This window comes from Zalophus californianus, chromosome 2, assembly GCF_009762305.2.
Source record: "Zalophus californianus isolate mZalCal1 chromosome 2, mZalCal1.pri.v2, whole genome shotgun sequence".
Taxonomy (NCBI): domain Eukaryota; kingdom Metazoa; phylum Chordata; class Mammalia; order Carnivora; family Otariidae; genus Zalophus; species Zalophus californianus.
In genome coordinates, this window is record NC_045596.1 from 168,824,403 (window position 1) to 168,838,377 (window position 13,975).

At 46.5% G+C, this 13,975-nt stretch overlaps 1 long non-coding RNA gene across 1 annotated transcript; it reads right to left on the reverse strand.

Annotated features, from left to right (window-relative positions):
• Positions 1-693: 693 nt before the first annotated feature.
• LOC113924985 lies at positions 694-12,889 on the reverse strand. The gene is made up of 3 exons (XR_003520880.1): positions 12,764-12,889; positions 2,749-2,878; positions 694-904 (listed from the first exon to the last, which is right to left on the reverse strand). It is a non-coding gene; the product is annotated as an uncharacterized LOC113924985 (long non-coding RNA).
• Positions 12,890-13,975: the final 1,086 nt, after the last annotated feature.

Here is a 13,975-nt window from a genome sequence, read left to right on the forward strand (position 1 = left end):
GGGGGAGGGGCAGAGGGAGAAGCAGGCTCCCTGCTGAGCACAGAGCCCGACACAGAGCTTAATCTCACCACCCCGAGATCATGACCTGAGCCGAAGTCACAGACGCTTAACCGACTGAGCCACCCAGGCGCCAAACAAGCTTTGTATTTTTAACACCTGGTCTTTTCCCCCATACCCCGCTCACAGTCACACACGGGCAGGCATTGGTAGCCTTGCTTTATATGTGGGGAGACCGAGGCAGAAGGTTGCCCAAGGACACACAGTTGATTTCAGAGGAAACTTCAATTTCACTCTCAAGCCAATCAATACCTGTTATTTCAATGACATTCTCGCGTTATAGGTGAACTTCTCAGATCGGGCCTGGTCATCAAAGAGTGGTTCTCAGCCCCTTTCTGGCAGCAGTACATTTCCCTCCTTGCCAACCACCGTCACCAGGAAGCTGGAGGTAAGGAGCCCAGAGGTTCTGCTCTATGCACAGTGGGTGAGGAGGGCACTCTGCTTCTCCTGGCACCCACAGCAGCCCTCAGTCTCCAGAGAACAAGGTTTGAAAACCAACGGCCCAGTGATTTCCACCTCTGGCTTTGGCAACCTATTCAGAACATTCATATTGATATGAAGGGGTGGGTGTAAAATTCACACAAAGACTTGGGATTAATTATCTCTGCTCATTCATTTATTCTCTCTCTCCACATTTGCTGAGATCCTTCTGTTTGCTGGAAGGATGTATTTGCTACCACTGTGCAGGAGGCTGGGTCTTGAAGGTGGCCATGATGTGGTCCCTGTTTTCAGGAATCTGCAGATGAGTGGGGTGGGCACTGTGTTCACGCTGGCCGTGAGGACAGACGGATTCTGCTGGAACATGGCAGAAGAGGACTTCATGGACGAGGTGATGTTGACCCGGGATCTTGAAGGACAAGTACAAATTCACTGGGGACAGCGCTGAGGGGATGGCAGCAGGAGGAACAGAGTCCAGGGAGTTGGGAGCATGGTTTGTGAGGGAAGGGGGGCCTGGGAAACGTAGGGTGGGGCCATATTTTTGGAGATGCTGTCGCCCTAAGGATTGGTCTCTACGTCAGTGGAGAGAAGTCCTAGAAAATTTTGCGCAGGGGTTGGACATTGTTAGATCTGGCCGAGCCAGCTGCCTCTGCAGCACTGGGGGTGGGGGATGTGAGGGACAGTGGTGATGGGCAGAGAGCTGCCCCTGTGAGGAACTTCTGAGTGGTGGTGATCTCAGGGGAGACTGCAAGCCCGAAGATCGTATCCACGACCAAATACTAATCAAACAACAACCACTATTCAAAAAGGTTGGGAACTATTGGGAGGTCCAATCCAATATTGCTACCTACCCATACTTTTTTTTTTTCAGGGATGGGGAACTAGTTGATTTTAAGAGAAATATCTGTTCAGTCATAAAACAAATACTTGCTTCTTGTAAGAAAATCAAACGATGCAGATAAGAATAAGTTTGAGATGCGCTCAAGGCCAACTTCGGCCTTGGTATTTGGTAAATCTGATACTTGGCGTCAGCTTTGGGTTTGGCCTTTGGAGGGCCGGGTAGTTGATGCCAACTCCAACATCATTTCTGGCATACCTGAACCTGTGTGTGATCAACGGTTGTGGGATTGCATCGTATCTAATCACAACAATAGCAGTGCTATGAACAAGGCGTGGCATTCACATTTATTAATAGCTGCAAATTCGCTTTGAAAGAGAGGCAAGCCCTCTAGATATAACTTGGAGTGGGAATCCCTTTTGCACTTTATATGTTGAAATATTATCTATCAGTTGAAGTACAAATGTGCATTTATTATTGTAAGAGCGAAGTGCTACAGTAACCACGAGAATGGAAGTTGTTAATTTTATGCACAAATTTATGAACTTTTGAATAGTTAAATAAATAGGGAAAGAGCTGATACTTCCTGTGCAGGGTAGGAGACAATAGGCTAGCTAGACGACTTTGGGAAAAAACCAGTATATCCTCATATCCTTTTTGGGAACCAACAATTTTATGAAAATGTAAAAAATAACAAGACAAAAAAGTAGGTTAGTGCTATGACCTGAATGTTTGTATTTCCCCCAAATTCATACATGGAGACCCTGACCCCCAGTGTGGTGGTTTTTAGAGGTTAGGCCTCTGTGAGGTTCTTAGGGTCACCAGGGTGGGGCCCCATGTTGGGACAAGCGCCCCTTGTAAGGGACGAGTGACCCAGCTCTCTCTTTGTGCTGAGTGAGGACACTGCAAGAGGGGCTGTCGGCAAACCAGGAGGAGGGCCCTTCTAAGACCTGGGATCTGCTGGCAACCCCAGCTCTAGGACTTCCAGCCTCTGGAACCGTGAGAAAGAAATGTTTGCTGTTTAAGTCTATGGTAATTTGTGATAGCAGTTGATGAAGATAATTAGATTGTCATTAAGTCTCATTTTTTAGAATTATTTGTTGTAATAACATTCATGACATTAAACAAAACAACCTTTCAGAACAGTTTTAACTTGGAAATGTTTACTTCTCTTTAGGCCACGAATCTTTCAAGAAAAAGCCTGATCTGCGAAGGCTGCACATCTCTTGAGGATGAATAAGAGACAGGATGGTCGCTTTACCACCTTAACGTTTCAAAAGGAAGAAACACACCAAAATCACGTACAGCATCTATGATCAACGATTCTTGATGCAGACATAATAGAGAATATGAGAAGAATGAAGAAAAAGAGAAAAGTGAGACACTACCTTCAAAGCATGTTGCTTCTCCCCTACCTTGCTTGAAAGTGGCCATCTCCTCAGTGACATGAACGGGCAGCGACAGGGTGGCAGACATCCCTCTAAGCTGATGGTCCAGAAACAGGCTTTCTGTACTCCATGTGAGCCCTCGAAATTTCACTGTAGTCTTAATCAAAGTTGGGATAAAGTTGAAATATAAAATTATGTGTAGGGTTTGGCCTGAATTTTAACCCTTGACTGCTTGGCATTCAGGTAGAATGTACCTCTAAATATAATGCACCTCCAGATATAAATTGAAAATCTTTTCTGTCCCCAATGCCTAGTCTGTTTCTCTTAGATAACCAATGAATCTAGTGTGTTTTCTTTTAGACTTGTGAAATATAGCTATAAACCACCCCCCCCTTTTTTTTTGCCACAAGGGGAATGTACCATAGTTACTACTGTCCAATAATTGGCTATTTACCACTTATAATCTAATCTAAACATCTTTCCATGAGACTGCATATAGCTCTATTTTATGTTTTGTAATGACTGCCTGTATTCCAATAAATGGGTATGGCATGATTTATTTAACCAATCTCCAATTAAAGATCATTCAGACTATCCCCAGTTTTTATCCATTGGAGGGAATGCTGCAATAAACATTTTGTACGGTATTTTGTAAGTACTAATTATTTCCTTTATATATGTGTGTGTGTATATGCATACGTATATAAAATTTTTGTTATGTCTTGCTATATTGTCTTCCAGAAATATTGTATCAATTAATATTTCTGCCCACAGTGTTTATATATAAGAAACCTGTTTCCCTCACCAACACTGAGCATCATCTGCCTTTTGAATCTTTGCCAACATGTTATATGAAAAATGGTCTCTTGATATTTTAATATGCATCTTTTATTATTAGTGAGCTTGAACATCTTTCTGTAGATTTTTGCACTGATTACTTTTAATCACAGAGGAAATGATGTCATCCTAAGTGAAGGAGAGAACCCCGACCTATGGGTGTGATAGTCTAGCTTTCGATGCTTCTCCATTGATGAAATGTGTGGTGGATACTTTGTACTGCTCCTTACAGCAGGTAAATCACTCTTGGTTCCTAATTTCAGGAACATTCCAGAACTTTCTCAGGTGAGAAAAGATGGAGCTCTGAAGAGGTCAACTGATTGGCCTAAGACATTACAGGTAAAAAAGTAGATCTGGGGTTTGATAGATTTTCTAAAGTTCAATCAGTCTTCATTCCACTTGACCACACTGGGTCTGCTACTGACAAATTCAGATCTAGATTCTTGGGCTAACAGTTCTTAAATAGTAAACATCTTATTGAACTCAGTCCTGTAAACACATTATCGCACTGACCCCTCCATAACAAGTCTATGAAGGAAGAGCAGTTGCTTATCTACACATACAGATGGGATGCTGACCGTGGTCACACAGGCAGGACCTAACATTGAAGGCTCCCCGAGGCCCCCGGTATGACGTTATACCACACGGCTCCTCATGCCCACTGGCACTGCACCTGAAGAAACAGCCTCTCCACGGCTGCCCCAGCGAGCCTCCCCAACTACAGGGCACCACGTGATGTTTATTCAAGGGAGATAAGACAGATCAGGCTGTGAATTAGGTCTGAGGGATGGTAGGTGTCGGCATTCTGGGCAGGACAATTCTTAGCGCGGTATTGTCTCCTACGTTGCCGGAGGCTTGGCGTCCCTGGTGTTTACTCTCTAAAGGCCAGTTGCATCGGGCGCCTGGGTGGCTCAGTTGGTTAAGTGACTGCCTTCGGCTCAGGTCATGATCCCAGAGTCCCGGGATCGAGTCCCACATCGGGCTCCCTGCTCAGCAGGGAGTCTGCTTCTCCCTCTGACCCTCTCCCTTCTCGTGCTCTCTATCTCTCATTCTCTCTCTCTCTCAAATAAATAAATACAATCTTTAAAGGCCAGTCGCATCCCTCAGGTACCCTGACAACCCAGACTCTACTCTCCGAATTTCCAAATAGCCCAGGAGGGGGTGGGCATGGCTTTGGTTGAGAACCCTGGACCAGGGGACCCCTGCTTGATGGTGGTACGTGGTTCTGTTGGCTGATGGATTTGTGTTGTGTCTGGTAAGACTGCAAGGTTTAGGCTCAAGCCCCTGGCACAGGCTAGGGTTTGAAGAATGTTCTGTGCAGGTAATGTGGTATTCCTGGGCCTTTCTTTGGGGGTGACTGACGATCAGCCGGCTGGCTGATCGTCGATCACCCCTGGAGCTCCTGATGCAGCCTCTGTCTGCAGACAGTCAATAAATGTCAATACTCGCTCCTGACAGATGTCTGGGTGTCTGCCGTCTTGGGCTGGGCTGTAGCCCATGGCAACTACTTTTCCAGGCCCGCATTTTCCTTCCTTTTGATTGCAGAGGCAGAGGTGGCAGGGGAATCACCAGCCCATGGTCACCTTGCTATAGGGAAGATTTTCAAAGGGTTGGAACCCAAGCTCCTTTGAAAGCCAGCCTGGCCCTGTTCTCCTGGCCACGGAAGCAGGCCCACTAGTTCAGCGGGGCCCCTTCTGCCAAGCCCGTGGCATGCCCAGGCTGCTGGGTGAGTTCATGCTCCATCCAGGAAGAGCTGGGGCCTCTGGGGCACAATCAGGACTTCAGGAAACTTAGTGAGGGAAAGGCTGTGAATGGCTACTTGGGTTTTGGCTCCTGGCCTGACCTGCCTCCAGCCAGCCGGCCATGCCCAGCACACTGACTCCGCAGGCCCTCTTTTCTGGGTCATGGGGGCAGCCCAGCAGCAGCTGCAGCAATATTTAAAACATTGCCTGTCTCCAGTTTGCCCAGTGAAGAGAGTTGGTCCTGGGCAGTCAGACCGTGTGGGCCACGAAAGGCAATCCTGGGAACAGGATGTTCTTTATGGCTGCCGGCTTTGTAACATAAGGGAGAGTATTCTGAGTCCCCCTTCCTCTGTGTAAACAACAGTCTCTTTCACCTTGGTTGTTGTTTAGGGCTAGACTGTGAACAAGAAAGCTCACTGTTAAAAAGCAATTGTTTTTTGCATTGATCCACACCCCACGTATTATAAATACACTGTAGGCCTCCCTCATCCCAGGGTAGGCTCCTGGCTCTGGAGGGTGCATGGTGATGGGGGGTGAGGGAACTCTTAATGGGCTCCTGGTGGTTTTGCTTTTCTGCTGCTGGGAGAAATCTGGGCAGAGAATTTTCTGGTCTGAGGCAGGTCTCTGAGGTGCTCTGGGGGAGCAGTGGGGAATTCATGGGACCTTCCCATCCCTTTTCTGGACAGGCCTTCATCCTGGACCTGTGGGGTGTGTGTGCTCACTGCCCATCTTCTGGAACATGCCTTCTGACTGATGTGCCCTGTGGCTTCACTCAAGAGCACAGGGGGTCCTTTGTTAGCTGCAGATATTGGCATCCTGGGGGCAGCATTTGTGTCTACGGAGAGAAGTAACAAAGGATCTTAGGGTTGCATCCTTTATGCAGAGCCCACTTGCTCTCCATTAACTTTGCAATGTTCTTAATGCAAACCTGGGCCGCAAAAAACTGGGTAAGTCCTCTGAAGGGGTTAAACCTTACTGACTGGGAGAGCTGACTGACGGATACTCTGTCCAAGCACAGTGTGTTACAGATGCATGGACAGCTCTGCAAAAATCCACCGATGTTCAGCATGGAAGCAACCAGACTTGGGCTAACGTGTCCTTCAGTTGGCCGTCTTGGAACCCAATTGCTCTCTGGCTCCAAGGTTTCTTGAGAGACTTGATGACGCATTTCAGGTGTTCCAACAGAGCATGGTGTGGTTTATGGGGCAGAGTGTGATGGGGTGGAAAGAGCTTGGGATTTGGACTCAACCAACCTGAGACCAATATCAGGAGACCACCACTTAGCCACTGGGCAAATGGCCTGAGTTTTGATTTCCTTGTATCTCAAAGCAGGGAAGGGGGTGGATAATAATACCTTCCCTGAAATGATTGCCCGGAGAATCAAGACAGACATGTGAAAAGACTTTAGAGCCTGTAAAATGCTCTCCATGTGTCGTCTTTATCATTCTCTGCTCTTAGAAGATGAACTTTAAAAGTCTCTTTCAACTGCGATGAATCCTGTGATGTTAAACTCTTCTTGGGACAAAGCTCTCTGTTCCTTTTTTCCCATGGGATACCACAAACTCAAGAGGTACATGGAGTCCAGGTGCAACCCAGTGAGTTGACGCTCTGTCCTTTTTTGATTCAGTGCAATTTTACATTTTCTCTCTCTCTTTCTTCCTTTTGTTTTTGTTTTAAGTTGAACCTAACTGATCCTTAAAGTGACAGTGGCTCTGGGAAGAGCAGTTATGGGGCAGGGGTCCAAGCCTCGATAATCAGACATGAGGTCAGCAGCACAAGAGCTGTCTGGGCAGGCTGTTGGAAGGGGGGCCGCCTGGGTTTGGTGCCTTCTTGATGAGGTGTTGCTGCAGGAATGACATATACGCAAGGCAAAAGAATTGAGTGTTGAGTTGGCTAATGCCCACTAGAGAGCTGTCATTACATCAAGGTTAGTTCATGGCTCAAAGGATGTCTTGAGTATCAATTGTTTCTTCTTTCTGTGAGGTGGGAGGCATATGTTATCAGTCTTGCCAGGAAAGAGGGTTGGGTTGAGGCTTTGATACATAGATGGAAGCATCAGAGTATCATAGAAAGACCACTGACCTTGGAGTCTTAAAATCTGGGTGGACTTGCATACCACTAACTAACTACCTGTGTGACTTTGTGGAAATCACTTAACCTCTCTGGTCCACAGGAGTCATATACATGTATGGAAGACAATAAGGTTTGGGGATAGTTGTGTGTATCACATTGTACAGTAATTACCTTTTAAACAATGAATATTTTAAAAAATTGATGTGTAATATGCATTCAGAAAATTGCCCAGAGCATAAGAATAGAGCTTGATGAACTATCCCAACGGGAACCCACTCATGTAACCACCACCCAGATGAGGAACTAGAGTATCACCAGAAGCCCAGAAACCCCTTTGCCTTCTCCCTGTCACTCCCCAGTCTCCTCCTCCAAAACGACCATGATCCTGTCTCCTAACACCATGGATTAGTTTTGCCTGTTGTAGTACTTTAGAAAACGAAATCATACAACATGTACTTTTTTGGTGTCTGGTTTGTTTGGCTCGTGAGATTCATCCCGGTTGCCGCAGGTCGCGGTAGTGTGTCTATTTGCTTTGCTATATACTATTTCACGGTACGATTACAGCCCGATGTGCCCACCTGCTGCTGCTGGAGATTTGGGTCGTTTCTAGTTTTTGGCACTTCTGCCTGGTGTTCTGTTGCCTGGATCTCTGTCTGGCACACACCTAAGGGTGGAATTGCCAAGTCCTATAGAAAGTATATGGCTCCGCTTTCATAGGTATTGTCATGGAGTTTTATATAACTTCCTCCCCCCGCCAGCAGTGCGCAAGCTTCTGCCTCTCCCGTCTTCCCACACTAGGTCCTGGCAGTCTTTTCTTTTTGCCCTTCTGATGAAGCACAGTGCTGTCTCATGGTGTTTTCTCGTTTGCATTTCCTCGGTGACTGCTGAGGTTAAGCACATTTCTGTACATTTGTAAGCCATTTAAAAATCCTCTTTTGTGAAGTGCTGGTTTAAGTCTTTTAGTCATTTTTCTGTTGCACTGAGAAAAATCTGTAAGAGTTCTTCTTATATTTTAACTGCAATATATTGTTGGATATATTTATTGCACATGCCTTCTCCTCTGTGGCTTGCATTTTCACTCTCTTACTATTATATTATCACAAACAGAAGTTTCTAATTTTAACATAGTTCAATCTATCAACACTTTCTCTTATTGTTCATGCCTTTTTTTGGGTGGGACTTATGAAATCTTTGGGGTGTGTGATGAGCATCCTGGGGAAGACTCAAGATACCAGAGTGCCTGTCAGGACAGCCCCAGTCCAATCCCAAGATGCTTGTGGAATGTCCCTGAGCTTGCAGGTAAGACAGGTTCTGGCTGATCTGAAGACCCTGCTGGTGGATCAAGGCTCCTGACTGCAATCAGAGGCTCACTTAATGGTACCCAGGGCTTATGATTTCCAGGGACCATGTTATTTGTTGTCCTGATTATGGGAAGAGATAGCATTAGTTGGCAGTTTCCTGAAGACTACGTTTCTAGAACCTCTGTGGAAATAAAATCTCTGACTCGGTTTATGGTCCTTGGTATAGGAATTAGACACAGGAGCTTCTTGTTGGCCCTTGTCAGGGGATCTATGGTCCTCCCAAGGCCTTGCTGAGTGAGCAGGGTTCATGTGACCCTTCTTCCCTTGTCACCAATGATTGGGCCAGATGTTGACATGGGAGCCAGGAGTAGCCTGACTATGGGCTGGCCAGAGAACAATCAAGAGCTTCTGTGGATTGGGACACAAGGTTCTTCTCAGCCAATAAGATTCCTTCTTTGGGGAATCTGAACCAGGGATGAGAAGGACGTTGTGGGCTGATGCTGGGCACGTTGTACTGAAAGGCCACGTAGAGGTGGGATAAGGGCAGCCATTTTGGGACTATGTACTTGCTGAGTGTATAAGGAACTGGGACTCAGAGAAGCCAATCAGGAGGGAGAGGGGGAGGGTGGGGGCGCCCAGAGACGAGAAGAGAAATCATGGGCTATTAAAGAGAGTTGGAGATCAAATCCCTGGTTCCTGTCCTTCTTGAGGTCTGATTCAATACTTCCTGGTTTTCCTCAGGGCCTCCGTGTACCCTTGCAATAACCCCAACCTTTTATTTGAGCTCGTTTGAGTGGTTTCTGATCCTTGCGGTCAAAAGAGTTTGGGACTAAGATAGTCCAGATCAAAGGTAAGACAAAAATAAAAGAAAAGATTTATGGGCTGTATTTCATTCAATAAACTTTATAGAATTCTAGTAAAAATTGATTCCCCTACAATTTAGATCGCCTGTCTTATTGACTAGAATTATGTCCATGAGAATCGCGGTCCTGCTCTTTCGCCATTAAGATGTTAATTCTGGAAAAGAGGGGAAAGAGGTGGCTTGGAGGCAGCTTCCCGCCCTTCATCCTGTAATTATAGCATGGCCCCACCGTGAAGCTGGGGTGGGGGCAGAGGCACCTGAGATCCCTAGTCTGCAGAGTCCTCACCTCTGGGGGGGGCACGGTACCTCAAGGTGCTTCAGAGTTTGTTTGGGTTTGAAAGCGGTTACAACCTAAATGGCCAAGAGTAGAATGGTTAAATAAATTAGTGGTCTCCAACTGAGGGAGTGTTTATGGAGTCATTAAAGGTGATGTCATTAACGAAGGTTTTAATGATATGGGAAATTAATTGTATAATAATATGTAACATTAGCTGGAAAACAGATGTAAAATGTTTTATACAGGTTGATCTCAACTATGTTAAGATAAACAAGTGGGAACAGTTAACAGTAGTCATACACACCCCCCACCCACACACACATACGCATACTAGTTACACCTATATTTGCCTTTACCTTTTGGTATTTTCTATGATTACTTTTATAATCAGACAGAGGTTTAAAATGAAAATACAAACGAATAAGCTCTTTACTCAGATTCTCAAAGTGTGACATGAGTCTGTTCTGGAACTTTCCTCAGACGTTTATTCTTGGTTCTCAAATCCCAAGCCCCTGCCCTCTATGGATTGAGGGCATTGGAACACTTTGGAGTCAAGGACCTCTTAGACCACCACTCCCCAGTTTGTTTGTGACTATGGCCACCAAGGGATCCTTGGCACAGCCCCTCCCACCTTCTTCCGGGTGTGTGAAGAACAGTGGCTGTTTCTCCAGGTCGTGGTAGAGGATGGGACTTCAGCTCTGCAATGCAGGGCCGAGCTGGGATCTGGTTTGTAAAAATGTGGGAGAAGCGAATGGTAACAAACTTTAAAAGTGCTTTGAGATCTCGGAGAGAGAGAGGAAGCTTGTTTCCTGCAACCCTGGCCAGGGAGGGCATTTTTGAGGATTTGGTCCTGGAACGGCCTGGCTGGGTTTCATGGGACACAGGGCAGGGTAGGGACGACCGGGGACAGAGGCCACAATAGCTGGCGGAGACTTCAGAAACCACTCGGGCAAGTGCCACTGCTTGACAGATAATGCCAATTACAACCTTGACTCAGTACCTCCCGCGCTAGGTGTGCGTACCGTGGAGAGCTACTAGGTGCTGCACAACTGAAATTTTATCTACCTTTTACAACAGCCCAGTGAAGCAGATTTTATTATCTTCATTTCGCCAGCCCCCAAACAAAGCAAGGCAACCGGCTTAGAGGGGTAAAGAGATATTCATGGGTAACTGATGGCAGGTCCAGGACTCAAAACCACCCCTCCTTCTTATTGGGACCTCTGATGGTAATCATCGGGCAACGGTTGTGTATTGGGTCTTTCTTATAAGCCAGGCCTTGTGTGGAATGCTTTTCCCGCCTTATTTCTTTTAAGGCTCACAGCAGCTCGATGAAATAGATCTTATTAATATTCCCAATTCACGCGGAAGAGAACCGAGGTTTAGAGGAGCTTGCTAATGGTCACAAAGGGAGTAACAGAGACAGCCATGGAACCCAGGCTGGTCTGAGGCCAGGTCAGAATTCTTACTGTGACTTCAATGACTTCCTCTGGCTGGGGGCTGGAATAGGGCGTCCAGGGCAGGGCCCTGAAGCCCAGTACCCCACCCAAACACCAAGTATAGGGTAACAACCCCAATATAACTCTGGAGCCCACAAACTATTCTTTCAATCCTGCCAGTCAGTGAAGGCACCAGTCAGTGCATGCACACACCCACCCATCCATCCATCCATGCACCCATCCATGCATCCATCCATCCTTCCATCCATCCATCCCTGTGTCTAGTTTGGAGTGGGGAAATAGGAGACTTGGTGATCTCCAAGACCTCCCTCAGCTCAGTGATTTCAGAAATTTGCTGAACTTTTGCCTTAAGTCCAGGTCTTTGCTAAAAGCAGTGGGATGAGGGAGGGATGGAGGAAGCATATACCTTTGGCTTGACTTCATGGAGTTTCAGGGCAGAGTTTGGGGGAGGTATGTGTGATTGCCACACAGAAAGCATTTATACAGTAATGAAGTAGACAGTGTAGTACAGTTTAAATCCTGAGATGAGCGTGCATGGAACGGTTGGAATATGATGCTTTATGTCTGTATGTGTGATTGTGTGTGAGTGAGTGTGTGTGTGTGAGTGGGTGTGAGCATGAATATGGGAAGTGAGTGTGTCTATGTGAGTGAGCCTGAGAGCATGAGTATGTATGTGCATGGGTGTGGGTGTGTGTGACAGTATGTGACTAAGTGTAGGGGGTCCCGTTTTAGAGAGGAAGAACATGAGGACCTCCCCAGTCTCCTGAGAAAGGGGGGAAGGAGGAGGGAGGAGGAACGGAGAGACAGAGGTGCCCAGGGAACCCCAAGCTTAGAGCAGCAGAGGGAAATGGCTCAGACTCTGGCTGAGATAAAAGATGGGGTGCTCACTCTGGAGGTGACCAGGAAGGAAAAGAACTGTGTGCACGCAGGTGTGGAGGGCATTTGGTCTGTGGTCTCCTCTGACTTAGTGTCCAGGGAGCCTGGTGCCCAGTTTCCAGTAGGGAACCAGACTTCTGGGCCTGAGGGCTAATTGCCTCCGTCAGACAAGTCTGGGCCTAGAGGGAGACTGGATGCCACACCTTGTTCCGCAGGTGAGGTCTGAGGCCACCCTGAGTGAAGGGAAGAGACCACTGCAGGAATGGCGCCAAGGTGAGCCTCGTTAGCCCCGGGTGGAGGGACCATGGCTCTGGGCCAAAAACAAGCGTCCTTCCCGATCTACTTCAGACATGCAAATAAATTACATATAGCTATATATTTCATTAACTGTCTTCATCAAAAAAGAATCAAATTAGACACAACTGATAGGCCATGGAACCAAGGAAGTATTTACTGGGGTCTTTAAGGTAGATTCTTCCTGCAGTCTGGGGGTCTCTGAGAAGAACCCCTGGGGAGGTCTCACCAGCCCATCAAAAAGCCCTATTCAAGACCCTAAGCCCATAGAACCTCCTGGAACAACCAAATAAAACTCCAAACCATTAGAGAGGTGGACTGACCTCCTAGCCAAGGATTCCTTAACTTCAGGAGGCTGGTCCCGGACAGTTTGGTTTGATTGGGATACACACAGCTATGAAGTTAACACTGTTCTTCCCTGCAGAGCACTGGAGCTGTAGTCTTCTGCCCTTGGGCCAGGAAACTGGGTCTCCTGATTTCTTCGCTTCCTGTCCCACCCACTCACTGGACCTGTGTCCATAACACCTGTGATCATTTGCAAAATACAAGTTCCCAGGCCTGGAGTCGGCACTGTTTTCCTTCCTGCACACATGCAAAGACCTTTGAGTCGGCAGCTCTGTTTTATAAGGTTGCTACTTCCTGCCCTTGCTTTATTACATCTGTTCTTTGGGGCATGGTGTTATAAATTGGGTATGTGATGATGTGTAATCACTAACTGAAAAGCCAATACATTTTCACTGTACCAGCAGCAAGACAAATAAAAGGCAAAATGAAAGGCTTGTGCTCTTTTGACAAAGGGAAAAGCACACAACACACATATTAAAGAAAAAAAAATCAGATTGTAAATTGAAAATGTTGTCATCTTAGGGGAGTTGTTTTCTTGGGGCTGTCTGGCTTGTGTTTGCCTCCTGGGAGCGGGGTGTCTGGTGGCTGGGAGTGGGGAAAGAGGGAGGATGGTATTTTCTTCCTCTTGGGAAACCACATTACTCTTAGACTTTGGGAACCTTAGGCAGTCGCCCCAGGCGCTTACGAGATATGATCCGGCAGCCTTTCACTGGGAACAACTGGTCTGTGGTTGGAGGACATGGGACTGAAAGAGACAGTGGAGAGAGAGACAGAAAGAGAGAAGCGTGCATGTTTGTATTTATATGGGTGTGTATAGCGGAGTGATTTTCCTTTAACAGAGGTTCAGGAAATTGTCCTGCTTGATACTGATGTATATCGGACGGTGTGATCCATACAATCAAGGCTTAAAATAAGTGATTCCTCCTGTGTCTGTTCTGATTCGGTGCTTTCACGCAGTAGGGATCGAATAGGCTGAGCTTGAGAGCATTTAGGCAAGAAGTCCTCCTGCCCATTCATATTCAGTAAATATGAGTATTCATTCATATGCAACTCCATGACCCTGCAGAAATAGAGTCCGGAGTTTCGTTTCGCTTTGCTTTTTTCTTCTTCAAAGACCTGAGGAAAATACAATAGAAATAGGGCTTGGGGGACAGTTTTTTGAAACTGACTAAAGCAAAAGATAATAGGAA